Genomic DNA, 10,412 nt, shown 5'->3' with positions numbered 1-10,412 from the left:
AGACCCAGAAATAGCCCAAGAGGCTATTAGGAAAAATACAGCCAAAGGAGGAGGAAGCTGTGGGGGTTTACAGTCCAAAGCCATTCAAGAGTACACTCCAGCGTCTCCCTCTTTCTCGCTCCCCCATGCCTCTCTTTGTTCCGATGAATCAGAGCTTCAGCGAACACGCTCCATTCTCTCTCCCTCTGGATAGCTGAGGCTTGTTCTCCATCCCGGGCATCGGTGGAAAATGAGGGGGAAGAAAGAGTGATAATGAGAGGTAAAAGAGGTGGGGTGGCGGGGAGGGGGGAGGAAAAAATAGGGGTGATGAGGAATAAGAGCGCGCAACAGGAGCGAGGGGAGAAAGAGATTAAGAATAAGATGTGAGGATGAGAGAAGGGAACATTAATGAAGCAGAGCCGATCCCATAATGGAGAGCGGATGAAATGAAGGGGAAGGAAACAACATGAAAACCATTTCACGTCTCCATGTTGCAGCTAATGTTTCGCGTTCCCTTTTTGTCCTTCGCCACTTTCCCCCCCACACCATCTCATGCCCACGTTTATAAAGTCTTTGCCTTGTTCCAGACAAGAGATGTTATTTTTAAAAAGATAAAAGAGCTTCACTTTTAAATCACTTAGAAAGCCGTCTCTTGATTGGATGATGTTGGAACTGCTGCTGTCATTTTACAGTGTTTAAGCTCTTCCTTAAAGCCCAAGTAACTTTTTGAGGGCTGGAAAATTATAGATAACGCTCAGAGGTATTGATGATAATTGCAATGATCTAAAAACATTTTTTTCTCTCGTCTTGTAAATGTCATGAGGCACTCAAGAACAGACATAATTTATGGAAAAGTTTTTTTTCTTCTTATCGTAAAGCCCAGAAACTCTTTGAGAAATCAGGCGGCACTTAAACTACAGAAGTGAAATTGTCTCAAGACTAACCTGGCGATTCCTTTTGACTGACAGAGTAAAAAAAGTACTTCTTGTACTTTTGGAAAAAAAAAAAAATTCCCATTGTTTTCAATAAAGGTCAGGACCAAATGCTGCCCCTTTTTTCTGATTTTTGCCATTTTTTTTGTTAAACACAAGAAAAACTAAACTGATTAAATTTGTGATGTAGGACATTTAGCAGACGTATTCTGCTAGTTCTTAGAAGTCAAAACCAGTCGTGGGTTCCTGCTGCAACGGAGGAAACAAGAAAAGGGACAACAGCAAGATATGTCGAGCGAGGTGTAAGACACACCGAGACTGGATACCAGAGGATTTGCAGACCAATCACTGTAGAGGGTTTATAGCATGCAGGGCATTAGAGCGGCAGGTAAGCAGAAAGCCATCAAGCTGGTCACTGAGGCAGCAGAAGTCCGGTTGAGATGGATGTGGATCAAAAGAGTAGAACCTGAGGAAGGGCAGTGATACCTCAAGCAACAAGCTGTGGCTCCATCGACCCCCACTGGGGTCACTTGGACTGAGTGCCTGAAACTGTGAGAGACCTGAAACACCTAATGACATCATGTTTGAAACTATGATGTCAAACATCATAGTTTTAAAAGTATGATGTGCATGACTCAAGTTTTCAGATCTAAGACCATATTTTAAGCTGTTTGAATCATTTTCTAACCATCCTAACTAAGGAGAAAGATATAAAACATCCAAATCCAGCTTAAAGACCTTTGATAAACCTGGTTTACAAAAATCCTAACCCCCTTTTCAACCGTATTTAAACATACTGCAAGTAAAATGTTCATAAATATATCTTTTTCCTCAATCTTTTTAACCTATTTTCAACCTTTTAGATGGAATGCAACATTGTCTTTTTTCTATGCCTTTTCAATGGCTAAAGAGTGTTTCTTGGCAGGTAGTAAGCTTTTAAAAACCTCACAGTGACAGACATAAGCAGCTGTTATGGAAGACATTTTTACAGTGTTCAGTAGTCTGGGGGAATGCAGTAAAACAACAGTTTCTTTATTTTTAAACAATTATTTATGGTCTGAGACTCAGCGTATTTTCACCTTCCTGTGAACACGAGAACCCGAAATGCCCCGATTTTACGACATTTTCTTTTAGAAGATCACAGTGATTCTGGAGATTTAACCATACTGTATTCACTCAATTATTTTTATCTGCAGCAGACACTGTGTAATAGCTCTGTTATCAGTCCAAGCACTATCAAACACTCTTATAGAACGCGTGATCAGTCATCTATGAAACCAGTACGGCATGGTAATAAATCCTAGATATACACCAAGCAAATTTAACAGGATATTTTCAAATTACGTGAGGACCAAAGTAGCATGGGTGGTTGAACTGAGCCACCAAGAAAGGCAGGAGATGTTATGTGTGGTGTTCCATTTCAACCAAGAGTGTCTGTGTTTCTGTTTACCATAGATTTGGGGAATATTGACAAAGTTTTGTGAACACTTGTAATGGAAATGCAGCTAATGCTGCTTTTGGAGGTTCAATGGGACAGAATGTTGCTCAAGTGGTTGTCTTTTCAAGATATAAGCCGGTTCAAAGAGAACTTGACTTTGGTGTCGTACAACAAACGTTTGAGGTGATTCATGGTATGAATAAAACGACATACACCAAAGTACAAACCATGAGCTACAAACCAACCCAATAGGAAAATCTGTAAAAATGACCCCATTGGAAACATTAAGCAAGTAAATCCGTTGATTTGGGTATGTCCAAGCCTAAGGGTGACAGAAAAAAAATAGCTGGGCCTGAAACTTACAGACTAACATGGCATTTTACTCCACATCAGTAAACCAATTCAATAAGCCTGATCCTGTTAAAGTGCTTTTCGTTATAAACTTATCCAGTTATTTCTACTGGCACAAAAAACAAGAAAAGCCCCACCAATCAGAGAGGATACAGTGAAAACAGAGAGATACTAATGTCATTCCCTTAAATAATCTTGCCTTTCTTTGAAAACAAGCCAGGTTTTGAGAACTTTGGCTCCGCTGTGATCCATGATGACATCATGAGGCCATTACAGTGGACCAACAAGGCCGTGTGCTACCATTACGCCGTCACAAGGGACTAAGAGCATTTTTACAAGCATGCTGATGCCATTAGAAATGTCTGGTGGCTTCCACTGGATTTTATTAGGTACCAAAGTCTGGTTCAGGTGACCTAACAAAGCACTTGGATCATTTTTCAGTAGGGGTCCCTAAAGTTGAGTCTGGACATTAGCAGACGCTGTACTGGTTTCAGACATATACAAGGAAGCCTTTAGAATAACCCCATTATGATTTTGCTTTACTCTGACAGCTAAAACAGCTGAGAAAATAGTCACTTATAAGTCTAAAGAGTAACTAGGCAACACGATATTAGCAAGAGATTCTGATTTATATTTAATATCATAGACCAGGAAATGCAAAAATAGGGAAAAATTTTAAAAGACAAGAATTGAAAATATTGATTTGGCTTTTTATTTAATTTATTTTTTTTTTTTTTGAAAGGCTCTTTAAGAGTCAAACTCTGAATACGGTTTAAGAAAGATGAAATATGCCTGTCGCTGGTCTTGAGGATTTACTACATAGTCACCTATTCAGTTCCCCATAATTACAAAGACTTTTGTCGAGATCCGATTTGTCTCCGGAAGCTTGTTCGAGGCAGGAGGATTGGAACGACAACGGCTCAGTCTGACAAAGAAATATGGATACCGCTCTTAAAATAGAGAGAACTAATGCAGTTCTGTGTCGAGTGTGTGGGGCGGGATGGCTTAGATGGGGTAAGGTAAATTTAATTACATGCCCTGTACACACTGCTGGCTTTCACTTAGCATGAACGGACTGCTTGAAACAACTGAACCTGAGTGACCACTTAGAAAATAGTGTTAGGGCATATTCAGTCATCTGATGAAGAGGAAAGACTCCTTTCAATGTACTTACTGTATAGTGGCATCTTTCGTAAGGTACTACTACACCTACACACTGCTGATGGTTGGAGTTGAATTACTCTCAAAGAGATTGAACTTCTTCATTAGAGAGCTGCCACTTTTCACTAGGCAACAGCAATGAAGGAGATTGTCACGATATGATAACCTTGAGTATCTGACTGTGGTCTTGTAGAGTTTTCAGCTAGAGTCAAAAGCTGTTTAGCTGCTTCCTCCAGCACTGCTGCAACCAACTGTAGCTTAGCTGACTGATTCTGAAACTTTGCATTGTTGTTTTAGGGACTCAGTTTAAATAAATAATTTAGCTTAAGTTGATTTTCTACGCTCCACAATCCTACTTCATGGATTGTGAGCAAATGTTCATAGGCCACGATGAGGGGTATTTGTAATGTGTTTTGCGTCTTTCTCATCATTAAAATATTTGCCTATAATAATGTCACAATGTCCACAAGTTGTAAACGTAGCAATCGAGGAAAGTAACACTTCATAGGAAATGGTTCATGTTTGACATGTCCACCAGGTCAAACTACACCATTTCAGCAACCACGCCCCTCTGCACTACGTCCATAAACAACCAGTTTTCCGCACCATGCGTCTCTGAAATTTTGCAACTGTATGAACCGTTCCATTTGGAAAAACATGACGGAAAGTTGGAGCTCCTTAAGGACATCTTAAGGAAGACAACAATACTACCACTACACTCACGAGTGTAGCTGTGTTGCTACTGTTTTGTTCCAAGCGTTTTGCATTGTATGCTTGCCCTAGGCAGCCTACCCTGCCCCCTAGAGTCTAGGAGAATATGGCAACACCGGGGACGAGTCACAGAGTATAAATGCCGCAAAAGTCATGTGTTTCTGATTACTTGCGAAATATAAATATATAAAAAATTAACCAAGCTTAACAGCAGCACTACGTTTTGCTTTCCAGTAATCAGAGGCATCATGGCCTCTTTTGACTGTCAATAAACATCAGATCACTTTCCTCATAGGCTGATGTCACTAGAATCTGTGCATTTATGCCTGACCCAAGAGATCAATAAAATCCAGAGGGGATGATGATATGATGATGTGCTGCTATGCTTTTCTGCTTGGTGAAATGACTCACAGATCAAACCCAAACCTTAAAGTCAGAAGTCACCAACCTACCAGCTCTGTGTCTCAGCCACACCAGATCTGCGGCTATAAAAGCCTATTTGACAGCACTGAGTAACAGTGTTGAAAGCAGTAATTCTATATTTGTGCAGAAGAGCTGCTGTTAGTTTGTGAAATTAGGTTATCTGTCATGTGAAAAGCAGACTTTCTTACGCAACAGCTTCATACCAACACGACAGGCACCCACCAGCGTGTGTGTGCGAGTGTGTGTGTTATTTAATCAAAATTGATTTCTCCGTGATTGAATTCCGTTGAAGTATATCCCACATTTGCCAACAGCATGTTCTCTGTGTGTGCACCCCAATTAGTTGCTGTGACATTTTCAAAACAAATCATCACATCGGGTTTAAATCTGGAGAGGAAAACCTTGTGAGTTCCACCGAGCACTTGTCTGTTACTGTAAGTTTGCGTTGTAGACGTGGCGCGGCGTGGTTATGGTGTCGGGCATCGGCTGCCTTCAGGAGAGTTGAGAGGGGATTAACTGGCTGTTTTGCTGCTACTGAGTGCTGGGAATGGAAGGACCTCCAGTGCTGATCAACAAACAGGGCCGTAACAGCCCCCTGGCCGTGTTCGCACTCCTTCGCCTCCACCTCATGTTTGGCTTGTCGGGGTACAGCAGCATTAAATAACACTCCCTCTTTTTTCTTTGATCTTGTTCTAGTTCATTAGGTGCTGCCTGCATGTCCTTGAGGCCTTGAAGGGCGTTGCTAAAATATAGTACACAGATTCTTAATCAGATCCACTTTGTGCGGAGTTGAAACCAAAATGTTTCGATATCCCTCTCATGTTCTCTATCCCATGTTTTCTTTTTCTTCTTTATTTTGCTTTCAGGCTGTTTGCCATCCTAAATGAACGTAATGATACAAACGGAGGATAAATTGCCTTCTGCGCACTTCATCTCATCACATCTATCCCAAGGGTCCTTTCTGAGGTGGGGAGGGGTTCAAACACAAGCACACACACCAGAAAAATAATTCACTTGCTCTGCCTTTTAGATCTGCGTTGCTTTCGGTGTGGAGTTGCTGTGATGAGTTTGATATGTGTTTGATGTCTTGGGCCTACAGCAAATATGGAAAAAAGGGGAAATATCAGGGTATGCACAGTGTGTTGTACTATCTTTTTCTTACAAGGTGAAAGAGAGATCATCAACTCATCTTCACAATATGCAAAATCAAAATTCTCTGACAGGGAAGTACCAGCGCTCTTTCCGGTGTGACAATCCCCATTTGCTTAACATCCATTTTTAAGGAAAACATTCACTGTTTTGTGGCATTAACTTTAAAACTTTAAAGATTTACATGATGTATTCATGCTGACGGATTTGCATTCTCCTCTATATGAAAAATAAATAAATCTAAGTCCAGGTTAGGACTCAAATCTTTGAGATGCAAGCCTAACCGTAGCTGAAATCTCAGGTCTTTTTCTCCAAAACTAAGACAAGTGTCAGATTTCTAGTGACTGAAATTATCAGTCCACACATCATATGTGTGCCATCTAGTTTGTCCAAAACTAAAAACTTCTTAGGTTCTGAGCTCCAGTCGTTATTTTAGTACTTGAGCATTAAACGTGTATCTTCTGCTACTAATTACAGATAGCAACTCTTGAAATTAAGGATGTATAATATTTATCCCATTTGGATTAAAATGGAATAAAAAAATTCTGGACAAAGCAAAACACCAATGAGAATGTAAGTCACTATTAGTAACCACTTATGTATGCGTTTCATTAGAGCAAATTGTTCCTTGATGTTAGAAATATCAGTGTGACTCCCTTGGGGGACGGCAAGTAAAGGTTATTAGAGACTTAGGAGCTGTTATTAAAGCCTTAATGCAGATGCAAGGCTTGTAGAAGATTCATTTGTATATCAATGAATTATTGAGAGGCAAGGATTTAATCAAAGCTACAGATGTTGCAGACAAAAGTGTTGTTAATCTCTCTTTGATTGCCTCTCAATTAAAAGAGACTATAAAAATCAAACTGATTGTTGATTGCAGAGTTAATTACAGACACGAAATAAGAGAGTAAACAATAAAAAAGTGATTACTCTAGATTGGTTCCGTGATTATCTGACCGAGGTAGAAATGCTATTGTTATAATTTATTACTTTAATGCTGTCGTACAATTGTCCTTTCAAACAATAGAGCACATAACAGAACCAAAGGACTATATGTCTCCACTGGAGTAGAATGTGAGTTAGATTTGCTCTCGTCCACAATTTGCCCCAACTGTCTGGGGATTTGAGGCAGGCCAACTTCTGGCTGAAATTTTACAATGGATAAAAGTTTATTTTAACTTAGCAACACATCTGATGTCTGTGGTAATGTCCATCCATTCATTGGTCTATAAATGCTTGCCCTTGCAGGTTCGCTGGGGAGCTGGTACTTATGTCTGGTAGTCATTGGGCGAGAAGTGGGGGTGCACCCTGGACACTTCGCCAGTCCATCTCAGTGTAGTTTGTGGTTGTAACATGACAACATATCAAAATGTTGAAAGGGTCCGACTACTTCTGCAAGAAACTACAGAGTACTACCTCTCATCTGGGGTGTGCCTCACCAGATTGATGATTCCCAGATCAACATCCTTAAGCCTCTAGCCATGAAGGTTAATGGTTCCATTTTACCAATAAACTTTACTTAGAAGTAAATAGCTTTCATCAAATACTCATGATAATCCAATTCAGGAGAATGCAAAAAGGACGGTTGTTACCTAAACTTTGAGGCTAACATGAGGTAGCAAAGGGAAAAAGAAAGCACAGCACTGTTTGTTCCTTTTAGAAGATCTTTAGGGTTTTTATTTCTGCCTCCTCAACAGACATTTCAAAACTGCTGAGTTGCCTGTGACTTTGGAGACTTTGAAAAGCTGAGATCCATAAGCGTCATATCTTTTCGCTCACCCCGACCCCCTTTCCTGCGCATCTCTCTGACTCTTTCTTGCCCGCGCGCTAAGGTGTGTTGGAAACTCTGCTGGGTAATGGGGGCAGCAGTCAATCAAACTCGAGTTTCAAAAGGTGATGCTTTGTTTCACGCTTGCTTCCCCCAAATCCCATTGAGCCTTGCAACCTGTCACGACGTCATTCTAAAAGGCAGCACCGACTCCAGTCACCCAATCCGCACAGTCCCCAGGCAGATGGAGGGGTTGACTTGTCAGATGCCTGTCGAGAAATGAGGTCATTCCATTTTTAGAGGTCTGCCTCTTTTTTTATTTTTCATAAGATAAAACAAACCAATCTAAAAAGAAAACAGTGTGCTCAGACGTACAGGCCTGGCTCACTTTCATGTAAACTTCATGATAAACAGAGCAGAATCGATGCTTCAGACATTGAGGAGAAACGCAATATTTACCTTAAGGTTTTATATAAGGTCTTGACAACAGCGAGCACAAACAAATCCTCGGTTTCCACCGGTGCCCCTCAGTTTTACTGATTCTGACAGCACTGTCAAAACACCACCAGAGCTGCCAGTTCTAATAACACAGCAATAAATTGTCAAATGAGCTCTTGTTGTAGCGTGATCCCACAGAGGAACTGTAAAACTCGATATGGCAGAGTGGGCAGTATCTCTGAACGCCCACACCAAGCAGGGGTCCTCGTATCTCCCGGTGGTTTATTGGCTCAGGTCTGACTCACTCTGGCTTTACAGTCACAGTGACCTTCCCATTAGGGCTCCATTACCAAAGGTCTATTAGAGGGGGGTTGCCTACGGAGGTTATTTATCCAGCTGCAGCCTCTCTCTCTCTGTGAAATTTAGTGGATAAACAACAGAGCAGCTTACCAAGCATTGCAGAGTCATGGCTGAATGCTTTTATTAAGGCATTAAGTGAATGCACATGCATGTACAAACACCTGGGGCATAAATGAGTTGAAGATTCCAAACAAAAGTGTTAGGGCACTTGCAGAAATGTGAAATTTACCTTATCTAACAAATTACCAACTAACTGATGGAGTCAGACTTGTGACTAAAAATCTGAAACGGCGTGGTGCTAATTACCTTACATGGCACTCAAAACTGTTTTAACCTTGAAAATATACACCAATCAAGCATTAATGGAGGGAACTGCCTTCTGCTTTTCATAGATACTTATAACTGCAGAGACTGAACACACCACCGAGTCTGCAGTATCGGGAGATGCTCTGACCAGGCTTTCAAGCAAATAAAAATCTGACAACAGTCAAACTCACTTAAATCAAAATGTTCACTTGCTGCCAAATATAACCTCCCCACTGACAGATGCAATTAATGACAAGACAATCCATGTTACTCACTTCAGTTGCCAGTGGTCACAATATTACGTCTGATCGGTGTGTAAAAGTTTCAGGTTTGCTTAAACGTAGCAAATGTTATTAACAATTTAAATGTAATTCATTTCCATTTTATATTTCTAGAAAATCTACAGTCCTACTGAACCTACTAATGAAGATGATTCATCCGTCACATCCAAGTGATTAAACCATACTTAGGTTTTGTATTGAAACACAACTTGCATAGGAAAACCAGTTCAGTTTCCATGGCAACTACTTGTTGTGTTTGCTCATAGGTGGCAGTAGTCTTAACTACATGTTTTGACTGAAATATTCACAGCATCCAGACTTAGTCATTTAGCTGGGGGAACACTAGCTGCTAGCATTGCTAGCATGTCCAATTTCAATATCATACAATGCTGCGAAGTTGGCCCAAAACTTTAGGTAACCATTCTACACGTGTACACTTCATAAAAATATCAGTTGGTATTTAATGGGAACAATTAGTCTTGGGAGAAGTTAGCTCTTACAATTGCTAAGCTAACAACTTTGTCTCTTAGCGCACCACATTCCATGTAGTCCCTTTGAGCTAGCTTCAGTCTTCCCAGCAGTTCAACTCCAACCGCAAGTGTTAGGCCTATTTTCATCAGATATACAAAAAAAGTTCATGGAAGTAATAATAATCATATCCTTCCTCAGACATGAGAGGCCACTGCAGTTGTGAGGGCATCTACTCTCAAAACAAATACCTTGTAATATATTATTTAATATGCCAAAGTAGCAAGTTGTGCCCGTCATCCTGGCTTCACTCTCTGAAATTTTAGGAAATTAAACAAGAATATATCAAAATAGAGTTCTAGCACATATAACAAAAAAGTTGTGAATAATAAATAAGTTGAATTGGTTACCTTAAGGTCTGTTAAAACAGTTTAAATTAGCTCTGTTAACATGGAGTCAAACTGCAATTAGACACCAGTAAATACAGTTAAATTGAATTAGTTGGGATATAATTATTTCCATGTAATGTTACAGGTCAGTGATTCTTGAGAATAGGGACAAAATAGGTTTTAATTTTCCATTTTATATTTTTTATTATTTCTCAACCTTATGTATGCAAATATGACAAATAATGTTTTGGAAATGTA

The sequence above is a fragment of the Poecilia latipinna genome, unplaced genomic scaffold (genome assembly GCF_001443285.1).
Source record: "Poecilia latipinna isolate Pla-1442-1.1 unplaced genomic scaffold, P_latipinna-1.0 Scaffold748, whole genome shotgun sequence".
Classification (NCBI taxonomy): Eukaryota; Metazoa; Chordata; class Actinopteri; order Cyprinodontiformes; family Poeciliidae; genus Poecilia; species Poecilia latipinna.
This window is presented reverse-complemented; position numbering follows the sequence as displayed.